This window comes from Sapajus apella, unplaced genomic scaffold, assembly GCF_009761245.1.
Source record: "Sapajus apella isolate SASKATOON/1434 unplaced genomic scaffold, GSC_monkey_1.0 scaffold17, whole genome shotgun sequence".
In the NCBI taxonomy this organism is placed as follows: domain Eukaryota; kingdom Metazoa; phylum Chordata; class Mammalia; order Primates; family Cebidae; genus Sapajus; species Sapajus apella.
In genome coordinates this window covers 14,116,626-14,137,948 of record NW_022436957.1, presented here as the reverse complement: position 1 = coordinate 14,137,948, position 21,323 = coordinate 14,116,626, and the positions used below count along the sequence as shown (strand labels likewise).

General features: G+C 44.4%; 1 pseudogene across 1 annotated transcript; it reads left to right on the top strand.

Annotated features, from left to right (window-relative positions):
* Nucleotides 1-238: 238 nt before the first annotated feature.
* LOC116556540 lies at nucleotides 239-737 on the top strand (annotated as a pseudogene). The gene has a single exon (XR_004271066.1). The product of XR_004271066.1 is annotated as an uncharacterized LOC116556540 (transcript).
* Nucleotides 738-21,323: the final 20,586 nt, after the last annotated feature.

Genomic DNA, 21,323 nt, shown 5'->3' with positions numbered 1-21,323 from the left:
GCCTTCACATCAGCACTTACAGACTCACCACTCACTTTCACGTTATGTAATGAATAACGATTCCTGAATAGTTTAAGCCACCCTGAGCTAGCAGTAAATTCAACACCGTAGTTGGACCCAGTCTTTCCTTTCAACATCACAAACTTTTCGCTTTGTCAGTAATTGTCATGGGGCTGAGAGGGATATGCTTCTGTGTCTGGTCTTAAATCCAGGTCATTAGAAATTTATCCAGGGGACAAAACGAGGGGACGTAACGGAGGGAGGTCGGAGCCGCTGCCGTCGCCATGACCCGCGGTAACCAGCGAGAGCTCGCCCGCCAGAAGAATATGAAAAAGCAGAGCGACTCGGTTAAGGGAAGGCGCCGAGATGACGGGCTTTCTGCTGCCACCCGCAAGCAGAGGGAATCGGAGATCATGCAGCAGAGGTGGAAAAAGGCAAACAAGAAGAAGGAGGAACCCAAGTAGCTTTGTGGCTTCGTGTCCAACCCTCTTGTCCTTCGCCTGTGTGCCTGGAGCCAGTCCCACCACGCTCGCGTTTCCTCCTGTAGTGCTCACAGGTCCCAGCACCTATGGCATTCCCTTTGCCCTGAGTCTGCAGCGGGTCCCTTTTGTGCTTCCTTCCCCTCAGGTAGCCTCTCTACCCCTGGGCCACTCCCGGGGATGAGGGGGTTACCCCTTCCCAGTGTTTTTTATTCCTGTGGGGCTCACCCCAAAGTATTAAAAGTAGCTTTGTAATTCCTTAAAAAAAAAAAAGAAATTTATCCAGATCAGATTTAGACCCTTCCCTCATTTTTGTGCTTTTCACTGCCTTCAATGAAGCAGATCCTTTAACAGTTTTTATCACTTTGTCCTTGTTCTTCAAAATCACAGCTATGGTGAAATGGACCTGCCTGCCTGGCAAGCAATAGCCATCGCTAATTTGCCACCTTAATCACTTTTTGTTTTTTAGACGGAGTCTTGCACAGTTGCCTGGGCTGGGGTGCAATGGTGCGATCTCAGCTCACTGCAACCTCCACCTTCCAGGTTCAAGTGATTCTCCTGCCTCAGCCTCCGGAGCACCTGGGATTGCAGGTGCCATCACGCCCAGCTAATTTTTTGTACTTTTAGTAGAGATGGGGTTTCACTATGTTGGCCAGGCTGGTCTCGAACACCTGACCTTGTGATCTGCCCGCCTCGGCCTCCCAAAGTGCTGGGATTACAGGTGTGAGCTACCAAACCTGGCCATTCACTTTTAATTTTGCTTCTAGGTCAATCACTGGATGTGGCCTCTTCTTGACAACATTAGCTATGAATTTTGTATGTTTAGCAGCCATCAATCAAAACAATACAAGATCAAATCAAACACAGAGAAAATGGTGCAATCAGGAGATGCAGTAAACGCAGCTGTATGTAGGGTATACGCTAAAATAACAAGAAGGCTGAGGCAGGAGGATCACTTGAGCCCAGGAGTTTGAGGCTGCAGTGAGCTGTGATTGCACCACTGTGCTCCAGCCTGAGAGACAAAGCAAGACGCTGTATATATATAAAAAAAAGAACATCAAAATTACCTTACAACAGACACAAACATTTTTGTATCTACAAAAATTAGCTGGGCGGCTGGACACGGTGGCTCACATCTGTAATCCCAGCACTTTGGGAGGCCGAGGCGGGCAGATCACGAGGTCAGGAGTTTGAGACCAGTCTGGACAACAGAGTGAGACGCTGATTCAAAAAAACACCCCCCACAATAATATTTACATTAGCACCCCCAAAAAGGAAATACTTAGGTATAAATCTAACCAAATATGTGCAACATCTGTATGAGAAAAAGTATAAAACTGACGAAAGAAATCAAAGAATAACTCGATAAATGGAGAGCTATTCCATGAGCATGGACAGGAAAACTCAATATTATCAAGATGTCAGTTCTTCCCAATTTGATCTATAGATTCAGCACAATCCTAATAAAATTCCCAGTGAGTTATTTTGTGGATATCAGCAAATTACTTCTGAAGTTCGTATGGAGGGGCAAAAGAACCAGAGTAGTGGCCTGGTGTGGTGGCTCACGCCTATAATCCCAGCACTTTGGGAGGCTGAGCTGGGCGGATCACCTGAGGTTGGGAGTTTGAGACAAGCCTGACCAGCATGGAGAAACCCCGTCTCTACTAAAAATACAAAAAATTAACCGGGTGTGGTGGTGCATGCCTGTAATCCCAGCTACTTGGAAGGCTGAGGTAGGAGAATCACTTGAACCCAGGAGGCAGAAGTTGCGGTGAGCCGAGATCGTGCCATTGCACTCCAGCCTGGACAACAATAGCGAAACTCTGCCTCAAAAGAAAAGAAAAGAACCAGAATAGCCAGCACAATGCTGAAGAAGATCAGTGTTGGAGGACTGACACTACCAGACTTCAAGACCTACTAAAAAGCTACAAATAACTTTTCATTGCTCTCCAAATATGCTGGGTATTCAGTATATGTGTTGGGTTAATGATTAGGTCTGCCCACAAAATCCTATTTAACCCAAATACATGTGATGAGCTGGTTGGATTCATTCTATTGGAAATCATGTATTCCAGCCTTCTCTTTTTTTTTTTTTTTTTTTTTGAGTTGGAGTTTCGCTCTGTCGCCCAGGCTGGAGTGCAATGGCACGATCCCTGCTCACTGAAACCTCCTCCTCCTGGGTTCAGGCGATTCTTCTGCCTTAGTCTCCCGAGTAGCTGGGATTACAGGCGCCCACCACCACGCCTGGCTAATTTTTGTATTTTTAGTAGAGACAGGGTTTTTCCATGTTGGCCAGGCTGGTCTTGAACTCCTGACTTCGTGATCTGCCCACCCCGGCCTGCCTAAGTGTTGAGATTACAGGCACGAGCCACCGTGCCCAGCCCCAGGCTTCTTTAAAGAGCAAACTAGATGGCCTTGTCTAGTACCTTGCCGATCATCCAGGCAACCTCCCTTCTAATGTCTTTCTCCCTCTACCACTATATGATATTGGCCTTTCAAAGAATTCCAATAAGATCTAGGAAAAATGTTAATAAAGAGAAAAAAGTTTTGATCTCTATTTTATAAAATTTTCAATATGATCTCATTTTTGTAAAAACATAAAAAACAAAAGGGTATTTAGGGATAAAAAAAGAGAAAAAGAACAGGGAAGAAATCTACTAAAATATAAACTATGTGTATTCCCAAGTGGTGAATTACAGACGATCTTTCTTTTTTTGTGCTTTCTCATATTTACTTTTTAAAACTTGGTCAGGCGCAGTGGCTCACGCCTGTAATCCCAGCACTTTGGGAGGCCGGGGCAGGTGGACCACCTGAGATTACGAGTTCGAGACCAGCCTGTCCAACATGGCAAAACCTCATCTCCACTAAAAATACAGAAAAATTAGCTAGGCATAGTGGTGGGCACCTGTAATCCCAGCTACTCAGGAGGCTAAAGCAGGAGAATCACTTGCACCTGGAAGGCAGAGGTTGCAAAGAGCCGAGATCACTGCACTCCAACCTGGGCAACAGAGTGAGACTCAGTCTAAAAAAAAAAAAAAAAAAACGTATAAAACATAACCTATGTACAAAAGTGCATACTAAATGTATGTACCTTTTATTTTAAAGGAAGAAACTATCCAGTATAAGTCACCCATGCCAACAAAACAGATTACAGAACTCCCTCACATATAAGTAACCTCCTGAATCATGACTCTTAACCTCCTCCCCAGAGGTAACTCCTAACTCATGATAAATCCAGTCTTTGTTTTTCACGTGTTTCTTTTACACCAAGGTGTGCTTCCTGGATTTGAGTATTGTATGGACAGGACAGAATCACACCATTTGGATTTGTTCTCTCTCTCTCCTTTTGCCAAACATTGTGATTTTGAGATAGCATCCATGTCTCAATGTATAGTTGTGTATTTTCATTTTATAGAGTATTCATTCTATTGAATCAGTATGCCACAATTTAATTTGCATTTTACTATAGATGGACTTTGAGTTTTCCATTTGGGGTTATAAATTATGCTGTTATGAATATTATTATTATTTTTAGAGACTGGGTCTCATTCTGTTGCTTAGGCAGGAGTGCAGTTGTGCTATCACAGCTCACTGTGGCCTCAACCTCCTGGGCTCAGGTGATCCTCCCTCAGTCTCCCAAGTAGCTCGGACTATAGGCACATGACAACACACACAGATAATTTTTTGCATTTCTTAAAAATAGAGATAGGGGCTCCCTATGTTTCCCAGGCTGGTCTCAAACTCCTGGGCTCAAGCGATCCACCCACCTTGGCCTCCGAAAGTGCTGGGATTACAGGTATGAGCCACTGTACCCAGAAAGATTCTTAAACACTTATCTCGATGTACAATGTACATACACATGTTTCTCCTGGGTATAAACATAGGGTAGAACTGCCCACAGGCTATGCTTATCTTCAACTTTATTAGATAATGCTAAACTGAGCTCATATCCTGTTACTTGGGTGTGCGGCTTCCAGGCAAAAAAGTTGTTTAAAAAATTTTTTTTTTTTTGAGTTACAGAGTCTTGCTCTGTCACCCAGGCTGGAGTACAGTGGCAAGATCGTGGCTCACTGCAACCTCCTCCTCCCAGGTTCAATCAATTCTCCTGCCTCAGCTTCCCAAGTAGCTGGGACTACAGGCATGTGCCACCACACCCGGTTAATTTTTGTATTTTTTAGTAGAGATGGGGTTTCAGTGTACGTTGGCCAGACTGGTTTCGAACTCCTGACTCCAGGTGATCTGCCCGCCTTGGCATCTCAGAGTGTTGGGATTACAGGCGTGAGCCACTGCACCTGGTCTAAAAAGTTTTTTTTAAAAAAGATAATGCCAAATTGTTTTCCAAAGTGGTTGCACTAATTTACACGCCCACCAGCAGCATATGAGAGTTCCTGTGCTCCACATTATCAAAACCTGATATTGTCATTCTTTTCCCTACTTTGTAATACTGGAGCTGGACCTCTGCAACGCACGTTTTGCGCTTTGGCAGGCTGCTTTATGTTATACTCTGCCAATAGGGGGCACTGGAGGACTTTTCTGCTTCCTGTTTGCTGATTTGTTTCTCGACACTGCTGGGACCAGCTTGATGGGTGCGGTTTACCGCTGGCCCTGCGGCGTTCCCTGTTCGGTGGCCTTCCAATGAGTTTCCTCCTCACTGTGGTGGTGGGTGGTGGGTTCCTGCAGCAGCTGCAAAATACTTTTCTTTGATTTTTGTTTTTGTTTTTCTTTTTATACAGTCTCTGTCACCCAGGCTGGACTGCAGTGGTGCAGTCATGGGTCACTGCAGCCTTGAACTCCTAGACTCAAGCGATCCTCCTGCCTCAACCTCCCAAAGTGCTGGGATTACAGGTGTCAGCCACCACATCCTGCCCAACAATTTTTTTTTTTGGCAGGCTGGAATGCAGTGGCCGATCATAGCTCACTGCAGCCTTGAACTCCTGGCTCAAGCGATTCTCCTGCCTCAGCCTCCCCAGTAGCTGGGACTGCAGGCATGCATCACCACACCCAGCTAATTAAAAAAAAATTTTTTTTTGCAGGGATTGGGTCTTGCTATGTTGCCCAGGCTGGTCTTGAACTCCTGAGTTCAAACAATCCTCCTGTCTTGGCCTCCCAAGGTGCTGGGATTACAGGTGTGAGCTATCATTCCCGGCCTGCTTAACTCTCTAAATACTTTACCTACCCCTGTTCCAGCATCTTATAGTTACATCCCAGTATTTAGTGGGGGCAGAATTAGTTATAAGTGGCTAGCTAGCCAGGAGGAGAGACTTGGTACTGATCCCTTCTTAGCTTGGGACGACTTTCTTTAAGGAGAGATAGTCTGACTGGACAAATGAGGGGGCTCAGGGTCTAAGAGCAAATTACAGACAGAAATGGAATAGGGAATCCAGGATGAAGTAGCCAGCATGTCAATCAATCACAGTAGTCCTGTCACTGGAGTTGTCCAGGTTCTTGGTGTTTGAACAAAGAATTGGACAAAATGCACAAACAAAGCAATGAAAGAATGAAGCAATGAAATGACAGAGTTATTGAAATGAAAGTACACTCCAGAATGGGAGATGGCTCGAACAAGCAGCTAGAGAGCACTGGTTACAGAATTTTCTGGGGTTTAAATACCTTCTAGAGGTTTCTCATTGGTTATTTAATTATACCCTATGTAAATGAAGACTTGGCCCACGACTAGTCTGATTGGTCTCGGGAGGCGAGCAATCAGAGCGGCTGAAGAAGTGAAGTTACAAAGGCGGTGACTCACGCCTGTAATCCCAGCACTTTGGGAGGCCGAGGCGGGTGGATCACCTGAGGTCAGGAATTCAAGACCAGTCTGGTCAACATGGTGAAACCCCATCTCTACTAAAAATACAAAAATTAGCCGGGTGTGGTGGCATGCGCTGTAGTCCCAATTACCTGGTAGGCTGAGCTGAAGCAGGAGAATTGTGTGAACCCAGGAGGCGGAGGTTGCAGTGAGCCGAGATTGCACCACCGCACTCCAGTCTGGGTGACAGAGAGAGACTCCGTCTCAAAACAAAAAACAAAAAACTTGGCCCGCAACCAGTCTGATTGGCTGTGGGAGGGAACCAATCAGAGGTGCTTTCCATTTTCATCTGTGATGCAGTGGAAAGAGAGTAGCCTCTGATCCTTTTGTTACTTGAGTGTGGAGAGGTGTTTTCCTTTTGATTCAGTTCTAGGAAGTCAGTGTGAATTGGCCTTATGTTCCTTGCCTCCAGACCCTGTTTTCCTGCCTCATTTCCCCACTGAGAGTTGTGATCCCCATACATCTTTATGAGAGGGAGAGAGGGACCCGTGGTCTTTCTTTTGTCACTGCTTAATGTTGACTTGGGGCATAGTCCCTACCTACTGGGGATCACAGAACTTTTGCTGCACTCTGTCTAGTAGAAACAGGGTAGCTTCTTGATGGCGGATGGTAGTGTCCTCACCTGGAACTGGCTGGAAACCTTGTTGCATGATCATCTGAAGTTTGATGGTCTCTAGGCAAGAGGAAATGAATTTGGTTAAAAGATTTAACAAACATGGTCAAAAAACCAAGACAAGTATAATCATTAATAATTGGCTGGCTGGGCGCGGTGGCTCACTCCTATAATCCCAGCACTTTGGGAGGCCAAGGCAGGTGGATCACCTGAGGTTGGGAGTTCAAGATCAGCCTGACCAAGATGGAGAAACCCCGTCTCTACTAAAAATATAAAATTAGTGGGGTGTGGTGGCACATGCCTGTAATCCCAGCTACTCGGGAGGCTGAGGCAGGAGAATCGCTTGAACCTGGGAGACAATGGTTACACTGAGCCGAGATCTCACCACTGCACTCCAGCCTGGGCAACAAGAGCAAAACGTCTCAAAAAAAAAAAATAAATAATTATTATTATTGGCCAGTCAGCAGAGGGAGCCATGAACTCCTACTTAGCATTTCTGACCAGGAGCCCCATGACTTGGAGAGCTGTTGTCATATCTTAGAGGCCCAATTGGCGAGTTTTCTGGTGGCATCTCTTATTAATCCTGGTTGATATAAAAAAAGCATTCTTCTAAGAAAAGACATAAGCCACCTTTTTCAGCAGTTAAGAGATCCAGTCCTCTTTTATTTTGTAAAGTGACTGCTGCCAAGGAGTCTATTTGATTTTGTATAGATACTTTGGGCAATGTCTTCCAAGCTGTCTGAAAGCTTGCCTGAGTCATGGGGCTCCTGGTCAAAAATGCTGGGTAGGGGTTCACGGCTCCTTTCTCTGGCTGGCCAATTACTAGTGATTATACTTGCCTTGGTTTTTGGACCTTTGTTGTTGTTGTTGCTGTTGTTGTTGTTTTGAGACGAAGTCTTGCTCTGTTGCCCAGGTTGGAATGCAGTGGTGCAATCTCAGCTCACTACAACCTCTGCCTCCCGGTTTCAAGCGATTCTCCTGTGTCAGCCTCCTGAGTAGCTAGGATTACAGGCATGCACCACTATGCCCGGCTAATTTTTATATTTTTAGTGGAGACAGGGTTTCACCATATGGGCCAGGCTGTTCTCAAATTCCTGACCTCAGGTGATCCACCCACCTCAGCCTCCCAAAGTGCTGGGATTACAGGTGTGAGCCACTATGCCTGGCCTGGACGATGTTTGTTAAATCTCTTAACCGAATTCATTTTCTCTTGCCTAGAGACCATGAATCTTCAGATGATCATGCAACAAGATTTCCAGCCAGTTCCAGGTGAAGACACTACCACCAGCTATCAAGAACCTACGGAGCGGGATGAGAGTTCTGTGATCCTTGGACAAACGTTGGTAACAGGACAGGGAAGTTGCAAGCCCACCAACTCCCGTTCCTACTCCTGCTGTTATTTTTAGCCTTACTAAAAGGGGTAGGGGTTGGATGGCTTGTTTGTGTGTGGTGGTTGCAGTTAAAGGTCTAATGAGGGATTGGTTCTTGGGAGTTATACTGATACTGGAGGCTAAATAAACAAGTGTACAGGTTCCAGTTCGGCTGGCTGGTAATCATCAGTAAACTGGTCTCACACAGGAAAAAGGCTCCTTGTTTTTCAAGACAAAAATTGTTTGTTTGTTTGTTCTTTGAGACAGAGTCTCGCTCTGTTGCCCAGACTGGAGTGCAGTGGCATAATCTTCGTTTACTGCAACCTCCACCTCCCTGGTTCAAGCGATTCTCCTGCCTCAGCCTCCCAAGTAAATGGGATTACAGGCACCCGACACCATGCCTGGCTAATTTTTTGTATTTTTAGTAGAGATGGGGTTTCACTATGTTGGTCAGGCTGGTCTTGAACTCCTGACCTCAGGTAATCTACCCACCTCGGCCTCCCAAAGTGCTGGGATTACAGGCGTGAGCCACCGTGCCCGGCGAAGTGTTCTTACTACAAAGGCAAAAACAAGGAGACTTTAGCAGATGTTGGACATGTGTGTTACCTTGATTGTTGCGATGTTATCAACTACTATTTGCATATGTTCAAGCTCTTCACATTGTACACATTAAATATATGCAATTCTTTATATGTCAATTATACCTCAATAAAGTGGAGGAGGAGGAAGAGGAGGATGAAGAAGAAGGTGCCATCTGCTAGCTACAGTTCTGGGGAAGTTCTTCAGTTCATGTAGGGATCCCAGGTCAAAGAAAAGATAGACTATGACAGTTAATAGAACCAAAAATGAGGGACAAAGACCAAGGTAGAATCCAATAAGATCTAGAGCCCCTAGTTGGAGACAGAGAGGTTAAGCAAGTTTCCAGAATAGATGATACTTGGGGCAGTGACCAAATAAGAATCCTGGATATAAGAATTAAGGTCCCACATCAGAATCAAATGATGCAGAAGGGTAGCTGGAGGCTTATGTCTGACCTTCCAGGGGCTGGAGTCTGTTAAATGTCTCTTGCCTTAGGTTAGATCAATCCTGGGATCTGATTCAGTGTTGATTTTATGGGTGTGGGCAAAACCTGGCACATTCCTTTCTCCTTGATAATGATTTCAGCGGTATAAATGTCATCTCCTTCACTGGTCTAAAGGTTCTTGAGGCCAGGGCTTTCTCGGGTCTATCTTCCATTGTAGCTAATTCAGTGCATTGCACAGAATGAAAGTGGCTGGTATTAAATAAATATATGTTGAGAGAGGTGAGGAATAGGCCCGGATCTCTGGAGTGAAAACACAGGGAATGGGGATGTGATTGTTGAGGATGAGGAGGAGCTATGGATTCAAAACACATAATTCTGGCCCCCAAAACTGGCACAGGCAATGATTCAAGATGAGAAGCAGGGACTAGGGAAGAGTGGGTGAGATGCCAGGCTGCAGTCGGGTAAGCTGGGTTGAGCCAATGCAAACCTTAGTCTGGCAAGGTTGGGAGAGAAAGGGAGTTGTGGGGCATCCCCTGGATAACTAGTCATATGAGGGAGCCTAACCATAAGTAGAGGTCATATATACCATATAGAGAGAGGTTGGAGAGTGGCTGAAAAGAAAAAACTAAATATGCAAATTAGGAGATTATTACATGTGCAACACAGTGATTATTTCCCTTACAGAAGGGTTCGTTATAGGGATGCTATTAAAAATAGGCCGGGCACGGTGGCTCATGCCTGTAATCCCAACACTTTGGGAACCCGAAGCAGGTGGATCACCTGGCGATCAGGAGTTCGAGACCAGTCTGGCCAACATGGTAAAACCCCATCTCTTCTAAAAATACAAAAAATTAGCCAGATGTGGCGGCAGGTGCCTATAATCCCAGCTACTTGGGAGATTGAGGCAGAATTGCTTGAACCCAGGAGGCGTAGGCTGCAGTCAGCTGAGATCACACCACTGTACTCCAACCTGGGTGACAGAGTAAGACTCAGTCTCAAAAAAAAAAAAAAAAAAAATCAAGGTCTACTAAGACATTTGAAATTTGATTGCTGCTCCCACACCTCCGCTAGGCAATACTCTAATGCTGACTGTCTGTGGTGGCTCCACCCCTGAGGCAGAGATTTCTGCCTGGGCCCCCATGCTTTCTAATCTAGGTGGAGGTGGCCATGCCCCAGCAGCTCTTGCATTTGGTGAGCCTGCAGACTTAACACCATGTGGATGCTGCCAAGGTTTACTGCTTGTGCCCTCTGGAGTGGGGGCTAAAGCCATGCCTTGGGCCACTCGACCCACTATTGGGATGGCTGAAGGGTGCTGTACTGGAATAGGTCCCAAGGCAGGCCTGGGTAGTGAGTTGCGGGGAGTGCCTCAGGCCTGTTCCCTAAAACCATTCTGCCCTACTAGAGCTCCAAGCCTCGAAGCTCAGTGAGCCGAGATCACACCACAGCTCAGCTTACTGAGCTCTTCCATCGAAGGGGCAGCCTCAAAGATCTCTGAAACACCTTTGGGGTCATTTTCCTGTTGTTTGATGAATAGCACCTGGCTTCCTTCTGTCCGTACTAGTCTTTTTAGCAAATGGTTGCTTGGCCTCACCCTTAGTATTCTCTTGTGAACATGCTTTCTCCCTCTTTATGTGGCCAGGCTGTGAATTTTCCAAATCTTTCCCTTCTTCTTCTCTTATAATTCTAAATTCTGTCTTTAAGTAGCGTTTCCTCTCACATCTCACTATATGCCATTAAAAGTAGCCACACAGGCCGGGCGCGGTGGCTCACGCCTATAATCCCAGCACTTTGGGAGGCCGAGGCGGGTGGATCACGAGGTCAAGAGATCAAGACCGTCCTGGTCAACATGGTGAAACCCCGTCTCTACCAAAAATACAAAAATTAGCTGGGCATGCTGGTGCGTGCCTGTAATCCCAGCTACTCGGGAGGCTGAGGCAGGAGAATGGCTTGAGCCCAGGAGGCGGAGGTTGCGGTGAGCCGAGATGGCGCCATTGCACTCCAGCCTGGGTAACAAGAGCGAAACTCCGTCTCAAAAAAAAAAAAAAAAAAAAAAAAAAAAGTAGCCACACAGCAGCCTGAATGCTTTGCTGCTTAGATATTTCTTCCACTGGATATCCTAGTTTATCACTCTTATGTTCTGCAGAGCATAGTGTCCTAGGATGTGGACACAATTCAGTCAAGGCCTTTGGAACTTTATAATAAGGATGGCCTTTACTCCAAGTAAGTTTCCAACACCTTGTACTAATTTCCATCTGAGACCATATCAAAATGGCCTTTATTGTCCATATTTCTACCAGCATTCTGATCATAACCACTAAAGTAATCTCTAAGAAGGTCCAGACTTTCCCTACAGCTCTTGTCTTCTTTTTTTTGGAGACAGAGTCTCGCTTTGTTGCCTGGGAGTGCAGTGGTGTGATCTTGGCTTATGCAACCTCTGCCTCCTAGGTTCAAATGATTCTTGTGACTCAACCTACCTAGTAGCTGGGACTACAGGCATGTGCCACCATGCCTGGCTGTCTTTTTTTTTTTTTTTTTTCTGCATTTTTAGTAACAAAGGGGTTTTACTGTCTTGGCCAGTCTGGTCTTGAACTCCTGGCCTTAAGTGATTCACCTACCTCAGCCTGCTTTTGTCTTCTTCTGAGCCCTCATCAGAATCACCCCTAATGCTCTAGTCACAGTAATAGAGGCTTTTTCTAGCCTGCTCCTCCAAATTCTCCCCGCCTCTACCCAGCACCCAGTTGCAAACCTGCTTCCACATTTTCAGGTATTTAGTACATTAGCAACCCCACCTCTAGTACCAATTTTCTGTTTTAGTCAATTTTCTGTTGTTATAACAGATACCACAGACTGGATAATTTATAAAGAACAGAAGTTTATTTGGCTCATGGTTCTGGAGTCCAGGAAGTCCAGGAGCACAGTGCTGGCATCTGGCCAGGATCATCCCATGGCAGAAGGCATCACATGACAAGGGAGCACATGTGTGAGACAGAGAGAAAAAGGAGGACAAACTACTGTGATAACTAATCCACTCTTGCAGTAACAGCATTCGTCCATTCATGACCTAATTGCCTCTCTCTTTTTAATTTTTATTTATTTATTTTTGAGATGGAGTCTCACTCTGTCAGCAGGCTGGAGTGCAGTGGCGCGATCTTGGCTCATTGCAACCTCCGCCTCCCAGGTTCAAGTAATTCTCTTGCCTCAGCCTCCTGAGTAGCTGGGACTACAGGTGCGTGCCACCACCCCCAGCTAACTTTTGTATTTTTAGTAGAGGTAGGGTTTCACCATGTTGGCCAGGATGGTCTCGATCTCTTGACGTCGTGATCTGCCCACTTTGGCCTCCCAAAGTGCTGGGATTATAGGCGTGAACCACCACACCCGGCCTCTCTTTTTTATTGAAACAGTGTCTTACTCTGTCACCCAGGCTACAGTGCAGTGGTACAATCAATCCTAGCTCACCACAGGTTTGAACTGCTGGGTTCAAGTGATCCTCCAACCTCAGTCTCCTGAGTAGCTGGGACCACAGGCTCTAATCGCTTTTTAAAAGTTCTACCTTTTAGTAACATCACAATGGCAATTACTTTTTTTTTTTTTTGAGATGGAGTCTCACTCTGTTACCCAGGCTGGTGCAGTGGTGCCATCTTGGCTCACTGAAACCTCTGCCTCCCAGGCTGAAGCGATCCTCCCATATTAGCTTCCTGAGTAGCTGGGACCACACCTGTGCACCACCATACCTGGCTAATTTTTTGTATTTTTTGTAGAGACGGGATTTTGCCATGTTGGCAAGGCTATTTTTGAACTCCTGGGTTCAAGGGATCTGCCCACTTCGACCTCCCAAAGTGTTGGGATTACAGACGTGAGCCACCGTGCCCAGCGTAGGTGATTCTTATGATCAGAGCAGTCTAGGAAACATTGATTTACACCAGTGCTTCTCAAGCTTTAATATGAATACCAATAGCCTGGGGATTTTGTTAAAATGAGGATTCTAATTCAGTAGGTTTGGTGTGGGACCTGAGATTCTGCCTTTCTGACAAGCTCCCAGATGATGCTGAAGCTGTTGGTTCACACTTTGTGTGGCAAGAATTGAGAGCAATTCTAATAGAAATTTCTTTGAGATAGAAATGTTCTACATGAGCCAATATGGCAGCCACTAGCCACGTGCAGTTATATAGCACGTGAAATGAGGCAGGTATGACTGAGGGGCTAAATTTTTAATTGTATTTCATTTCGATTAATTTAAACTTAAATTCAAATTCTAATAGACACATATGGCTAGTGGCTACCTTATGGAAAGCCAGATTTAGAACATTCTTCAGGATAACTTGCTGAAGAAAGTACTCCAGAATCATTCCAGGTTAGTAAATTATGCTGGTTTTTCAAATCTTTGATTTAGAAATTAGCATTCTCAGGTCAGGCGGGGTGGTTCATGCTTGTAATCCCAGCACTTTGGGAGGCTGAGGCGGGGGGATCACCTGAGGTCAGGAGTTTGAGGCCAGCCTGACCAACATGGTGAAACCCTGTCTCTACTAAAATACAAAACATTAGCCAGGCGTGGTGGCAGGCACCTGTAATCTCAGCTACTTGGGAGGCTGAGGCAGGAAAATCACTTGAACCCAGGAGGCAGAGGTTACAGTGAGCTGAAATGGTGCCATTGCACTCCAGCCTGGGCAACAAGAGCAGAACTCCGTCTCAAAAAAAAAAAAAAGAAATTAGCATTCTCTTACAGTAAAGACTGTAGGCAGAGTACATTATTCCTGGAAGCCTCAATTCAGTCATGTTGTCTGTATAATGTGCTTTCTAGGAAATTTTTCTTTATCTCATCTTCTGCTATTTGGCTTCTAAAGTTTGTTTCTCATTTACAAAATTTTTTCCATAGTCATCAACATTTAAGAAAGGGAAGTAAATTATTCATTTATTGAAATACTTAATATTGAAAAAATTTACCCTAAAATAATTCTGAATGTCCAATTCAGAAAGAGCAAAACATATTTGGGACTGTTGGCAACTGTATTTACCAAGGAGTTAAAATACTTCAGGCTGTTCACACCAGAAAACATTTGCAGTCATTTCCTTAGAGAGACTGCCAGAAAGTTGGCCCATCCTGCACTGCCAAAACATTTTATGAAAATTTGGAGCTTGCCTGTTATTTGTGGAAACTGTGCTAGCAAATGGGTAGACGACAAGGATTTGATTGTTCTTGACACCAAACCTTTAGTGTCTTATGTCGTGCTTTGGAAGTTTGCAGACGTAGGCTTGGTATATTTTTCTTTCCCTATCCTAGCCAACACTACATAATAAAAAAAGTTTGCATGCTGTGAGTTCATACAAAGCATCTCATAGAGCCACAGATTTCCATCTTTTCTCAGGCACTTGGGTTGACGGTCCCTACCACTGGAGAGGAGACGAGAAGCCATTGAGAGTATTGTACTCTCAATGTACAGTACTCAGGGCCTGCTGGGTCCAGGTGTTTAGACCTCATGGTGGACTGACTCTCTCTCTCTAGATGCCTAGAGGCAAGGTTTGAAAATACAACTGACTGGGGATGTGTAAAGCAGAGTGTGCTGGATATTTCCCAAACCCAGGAGCTAAACAACTTCTTTAGGAAAAGGAGGAAAATGTCCTCTGAGTGAATTTCGTGTTAGCTTGTCTAATTTCACTGTGCTCTATACTCAAAATCTATAGGATTTTGCATGAAAGACTATTTGTGTTCATTTACATAAACATGTAAGAGTCCATTTGCTTAATAAATGAATACCTATTTTGCCTACGAGAAATGCGAGCAATATGTTTACTTCTTTGATAACTCTGACCATTAAAATTGCTTATTAATTTATCTGCAGATTATGCATTTATTGTAGGACCTAGTTTGTGGTAGGCTTAGTAAATACTTCCTGCCTGAATGTGAAATGAATGTGCATGATGTATCACGCAGATGAATTACGATGCTGGATGCTGGCTTTAGCTGGGGGTGGTCTGAAATAGATCTGAGAGGGGCTTCTGTCTGTGAGGTTTTCCAGTCACTGTAGAGTCATGTGCACTTTGAATCAGTCACAATTCCAGAACGGAGTGGAGCCTACTTTAACTGAGGTTCCCTCAATTCCCTATTCTTTTTTTATTTATCTCACGAGACACCCTAAAGTGTTCACAAACCATGCACATTGAAAAACAGAAGTACAGTACTGCTAGAAAACTGGGACAGAATGTTTGAATTTTGGCTATGTCTTTCTGAATTCAAGCCTTCAAATGCGAAAGTGCCCAAAACATTGCCTTTTATTCTTTCCATCCACTTGCTTATCAAATCAACATTGCTGTTGTTGTTATTCTCCATTAAAAAAAAAATCTTTCCTAAATTTTGATGAGCGATTTTATATTGTAAAGCTTCCTTAATTTATCCTGTATTTTCTTTCTTTTTATTTTTCTGGTGACAGAGTCTCACTCTGTCACCCAGGCTGGAGTTCAATGGCACAATCTCGGCTCACTGCAACCTCTGCCTCCTGGGTTCAAGAGATTCTTGTGCCTCAGCCTCCCGAGTAGCTGGTATTACAGGTGCCAGCCACCATGCCTGGATAAGTTTTGTAATTTTAGTAGAGATGGGGTTTCACCATGTTGGCCAGGCTGGTCTTGAACTCCTGACCTCAGGTGATCCACCCGCCTTGGCCTCCCGAAGTGTTGGGTGTTGGGATTCCAGGCATTAGCCATCACACCTGGCCTATCTTGTCATTTCTAAAAAGTAATTTTTAATTTAAATTTTTTTTTAAGAGACGAAGTCTTACTATGTTGCCCAGGCTGGTCTTGAATTCTTGGGCTCAAGCAATCTGCCTGCCTTGGCCTCCCAAAGTGCTAGGATTACAGGCATGAGCTGCCATGCCTGGCCCAATTTGAAATATTTTAAAATGGTAAGTCTTTGGTTTTGAGTTTCTCTGATATGTGTTTGTGCCTGAAGTGGTGTTGATTCCTTATTTACACTTTTTCAAGTACTGACTTAAAAATACGTTTGCTCCTCTGCCTGCCTCTTTTGAGCATGGTTTTACTTTATTTTGGAGGTTTTCTTACTTTATTTTGCCTAAATCTCTTTATGTAGTGTCAGTCTTAAATATCACCCTTTGGCAACCCTTGATGAACAGCTTCTCAAACTTTCTTTCTCTCTCTCTCTCTCTCTCTCTCTTTCACCTAAATCCCTTTATGTAGTGTCAGTCTTAAATATCACCCTTTGGCAACCCTTGATGAACAGCCTCTCAAACTTTCTTTCTTTCCTTCCTTCCTTCCTTCCTTCCTTTCCTTCCTTCCTTCTCTCTCTCTCTCTTTCTTTCTTTCTTTTTTTGAGAGAGGTTCTTGCTCTGTTGCCCAGGCTGTAGTACAGTGGTGCAATCACAGCTCATTGCAGCCTCAAACTCCTGGACTCAAGTGGTCCTCCTAACCTCAGCCTTCTGAGTAGCTGGGACTACAGGTAAACCCTGGTTAATTTGTTTAGTTTTTGGTAGACATGGGGTCTCACTATGTTTCCCAGGTTGGTCTTGAATTGCTAGCCTCAAGTGATCCTCCTGCCTTAGCCTCCCAAAGTGTTGTGATTATAGGCATGAGCCACTGTGCCTAGCCCTCAAACTTGAACCTGCATCAGAACCCCCTGGGAGATTTGTTAAAACACAGATTGCTGGACCTACCTCCTGGTTTCAACTTTAGTGGGTTTGAGGCGAAGACCAAGAATTTGCAATGCTGATAAGTACCCAGGTGAGACAGATGCTGCCGCTCTGAGGATTGCGCTTTGAGAATCGCTGACCTAGGATCAAGGCATTGAACATCAACAGCTGCTGACGTCATAAAAGGAGAGACAACTAGGCATTATGTGCCTCCTATGGAAATGCACACTACCTATCATCTAGGAAGCATTCTTGCCAAAAAAAAAAAAAAAAAAAAGAACTTGAATCTTACCAAACCTCTAAACTACCAATTTGTAGGAAATATAGACAGAGTAACATATGGGAATGCAAATGGCAAAGTCCAGAACATGAGAAACCAGAATTCTTCAAATAACAAATTACAAAAAAAAAAAAAAAAAAAAAAAAGAAAGAAAGAAAGAAAGAAAAATATGGAGGAGGAATCCTTAGATTAAAAGAGATTTCAGGCCTGGTGAGGTGGCTCATGCTTGTAATTCCAGCCCTTTTGGAGGCCAAGGTGGGCAGATCACTTGAGATCAGAAGTTCGAGACCAGTCTGGCAAACATGGTGAAACCTCATCTCTACTAAAAATACAAAAATTAGCCAGGGGTGGTGGTGGGTGCCTGTATTCACAGATACCTGGGAGGTTAAGCAGGAGAATTGCTTGAACCTGGAAGGCAGAGGTTGCAGTGAGCTGAGATGGCACCACCGCACTCCAGCCTGGGTGACAGAACAAGACTTTGTCTCAAAAAAAAAAAAAAAAAAAAAAAAGACATTTCAAAGGCCTATCAATCAACTGCAACATATGAACCATATTTTCTTCTAAAGCTGTAAAACATGTGTATTTTTATCAGAAAATTGAAAATTTGAATAGTGAGTGGTATCTGATGATATTAAGAAGTTATTTTAAATAGGTGGCATTATGGGTATATTGTATGGTACATAGAATAATAGCTCCCCCAAAGACGTCCACATCCTAATCTCTGGAACCCATAAATATGTGGCAGGAGGGGCTTTGCAGATGTGTTTAAGTTAAGGGTCTTCTAGCAGGGAATTAACCTGGATTGTCTGGGTGTGCCCAATGTAATCACAGGGTCCTTATGAAGGAAAGAGGAGAAGAGGAGAATAGAAGTCAGAGAAGGGAATGTGATAATGGAAGAAAAGGTCAGAGAGAGAAAGAGAGCTTTGGGGCCAGGTGCAGTGGCTCGTGGCCATAATACTGGTGCTTTGGGAGTCTGAGGTAGGAGGATTGCTTGAAGCCAGGAGTTTGAGACCAGCCTGGGCAACATAGTGAGACTGCATCTCTATTAAAAGTTAAAAAAAAAAAAAAAAAAAGCTGGGCACAGTGGCTCATGCCTGAAATCCCATCACTTTAGGAGGCCGAGGCGAGTGGCTGACCTGAGGTCAGGAGTTTGAGACCAGCCTGGCCAACATGCTAAAACCCTGTCTCTACTAAAAATACAAGAAAAATAATTAGCCATGCATGGTGGTGGGTGCCTGTAATCCCAGCTACTCGGGAGGCTGAGGCAGGAGAATCGCTTGAACCTGGGAGGCAGAGATTGCAGTGAGCTGAGATTGCACCGCTGCACTCCAGCCTGGGCAGCAAGAGCAAGGCTCCGACTCAAAAAAACAAAAAAAGTCATCCTTTAGAAATGCATAATGAAATACTTACAAAATACATGATATGATGTGTTTGTTTCAAAATACTATGGCAGTGGGGAGAATGGAGAGAGGTGTGCAGGGACAGGATTGACCATAATCATTGGGGCTGAGTGATGGGTACATTATTTGTGTATTTTAAAAATTGAACACAAATATATACACACAAGAAAAAATAGTTACATTTAAGCGTTATAAAGTAAAAGACTTCTGAAGACCTGTGTTGGTGAAATCCAAGCTGGACTCACCTAGGGGTGGTAACACAGCCAAAGTGGGAGTATTATAAGGACTGAAGTGAGAAGGACCATTCTTCAAGTTGGCAATTGGCACCGGAATGGGGGAGAAGACCTAAGGGGCCCAGCCCAGGAAAGACAGGGGCTGGAAGAGAAAGGAATGATGTGATACCCTAGGAAAGTGGAAGAGTTAAATCAGCAAATACATACAAGGAACAGAAAGACAGTGAAATGAACCAGTCCAGGAGCAAAAATTGTGCCTTGTTTCACAGAGCCAAAAGTTCTACCTGTACTCTCTTAGACTCTGGGTCTCCTTGGTGTTCAAGAGTAGACAGGTGCCCACTTCCATTCACCATTTTGCTCCCTTTTGCCCTCTTTTCCAGTTCTCTTGAATCCATGCTCCCTGAATTATACCCTTCCTTTTGTCAGATACTGCTGCTTCCTATTTCCATGATTGCTTATTGTATTAGGCCATTTTCACATTGCTATAAAGAAATACCTGACATTGGAAAGTTTATAAAGAAAAGAGGTTTAATTGGTTCATGGTTCTGCAGGATGTCCAGGAAGCATGGCTCTGGCATCTGCTTGGCTTCTGGTGAGGCTTCAGGAAGCTTCCAATCACAGTGGAAGGCAAAGCGGGAACTAGTATATCATATGGCAAGAGCGGGAACAAGAAAGACAGGGAGGTGCTACACACTTTTAAACAGCCAGATCTCATGAGAACTCATTCATCATCGCTAGGACAGCACCAAGGGGTTGGTGCTAACATTCATGAGAAATCCACCCCTGTGATTCCATCACCTCCCACCAGGGCCCGCCTCCAACACTGGGGATTACAGTATAATAGGAGATTTAAAGTGGACAACATCTAAACTACATCACCTACATTGGTTTGACTTTATGGCTTTCCAATCAATTTTCTTGGTTGTTTTTTCTATTTTTTACTTGTTTTTGGCAAGACAGAGGCAAACAAACAACAAAAATGCCCACGTGGGTTGCGTACATGGAATGCAAAGGGCCTCTAAATGTATTTTTCTTCCCAACCACCATGTTGGTTTATAAATCTGTATTTACTTATTTTTACTGTTTTGAGACAGGGTCTTGCTCTTGTCATCGGCTCACTGCAACCTCCGCCTCCCAGGTTCAAGCAATTCTCCTGCCTCAGCCTCCTGAGTAGCTGGGATTACAGGTGGCCACAACCATGCCCAGCTAATTTCTGTATATTTAGTAGAGACGGGGTTTCACCATGTTGGCCATGCTGGTGTCAAACTCTTGATCTCAAGTGATCTGCCCACCTTGGCCTCTCAAAGCGCTGGGATTACAGGTGTGAGCCACCCTGCCTGGCCTCAAATCTGTATTTAGGCTGAGGACTCTAAGGAGAGGAAGGGTCCACAATTTATCTACACAGTAGTAAGGTGAAACCTGCCATTGGCTATGAATAAAGCAAAACTTTCATTATTAAGATGACTGAGGTTTAATATAAATGGAGGCCATAATGAAAGATATTTCATTGTAAGGAGGAGAAAATAATCGGAAGGCAAATTATAGTAGTTTTTTTTTTTTTTTTTTTTGAGACAGAGTCTTGCTATGTCACCAGGAGCCAGGCTGGAGTGCAGTGGTGCAATCTTAGCTCACTGCAATCTCCGCCTCCTGGGTTGAAGCAATTCTCCTGCTTCAGCCTCCGGAGTAGCTAGGACTACAGGTGCACGCCACCATGCCAAGCTAATTTTTGTATTTTTTTTAGTAGAGACAGGCTTTCACCTTGTTGGCCAAGATGGTCTCGATCTCTTGACCTTGTGATCTGCCTGCCTCAGCCTCCCAAAATGCTGGGATTACAGGCGTGAGCCATCACGCCTGGCCAAATTACAGTAGCTTTAATAAAAAAGAAGAGGGGTACAGGGAAGCTGTCTGCAACATTTCCTAAAATGAGGGTGATGCTTTACCAGCAGGGATGAACATCAAGGACATAATGTTTAGTGAAAGAAGCCAGACTCAATAGAGGACATATTATGTGAGTCTATTGATAAGATATCCAGGAACAGGCAAAACTAATCTACAGTGATAGAAATCAGAATAATGGTTACCTGAGCGGGAGGAGTCATGAGGAGATTTTCTGGGATATTGGAAATGTTTGTTTGTTTATTTATTTATTTGAGACAGGGTCTCACTCTGTCACCCAGGCTGGAGTGCGGTGGCATTATCATGGCTCATTGCAGTATTGCATTCCGGGCTCAAGGGATCCTTTAACCTCAGCCTCTTGAGTAGCTTGGGACTACAGGTGCGCTAATTTAATTTTTAAATTAGCTGGCCATGATGGTGCGAACTTGTAGTCCCAAGTATAGTGAGAGATGGGGGGTGGTGTCTCACTATATTGCCCAGGCTGGTCTTGAACTTCTGGCCTCAAGGGATCCTTCTGGCTCAGCTTCCCAAAGTGTTGGAGTCCAGGAATGAGGCACCGTGCACAGCCAGAAATGTTAATAACTTGAT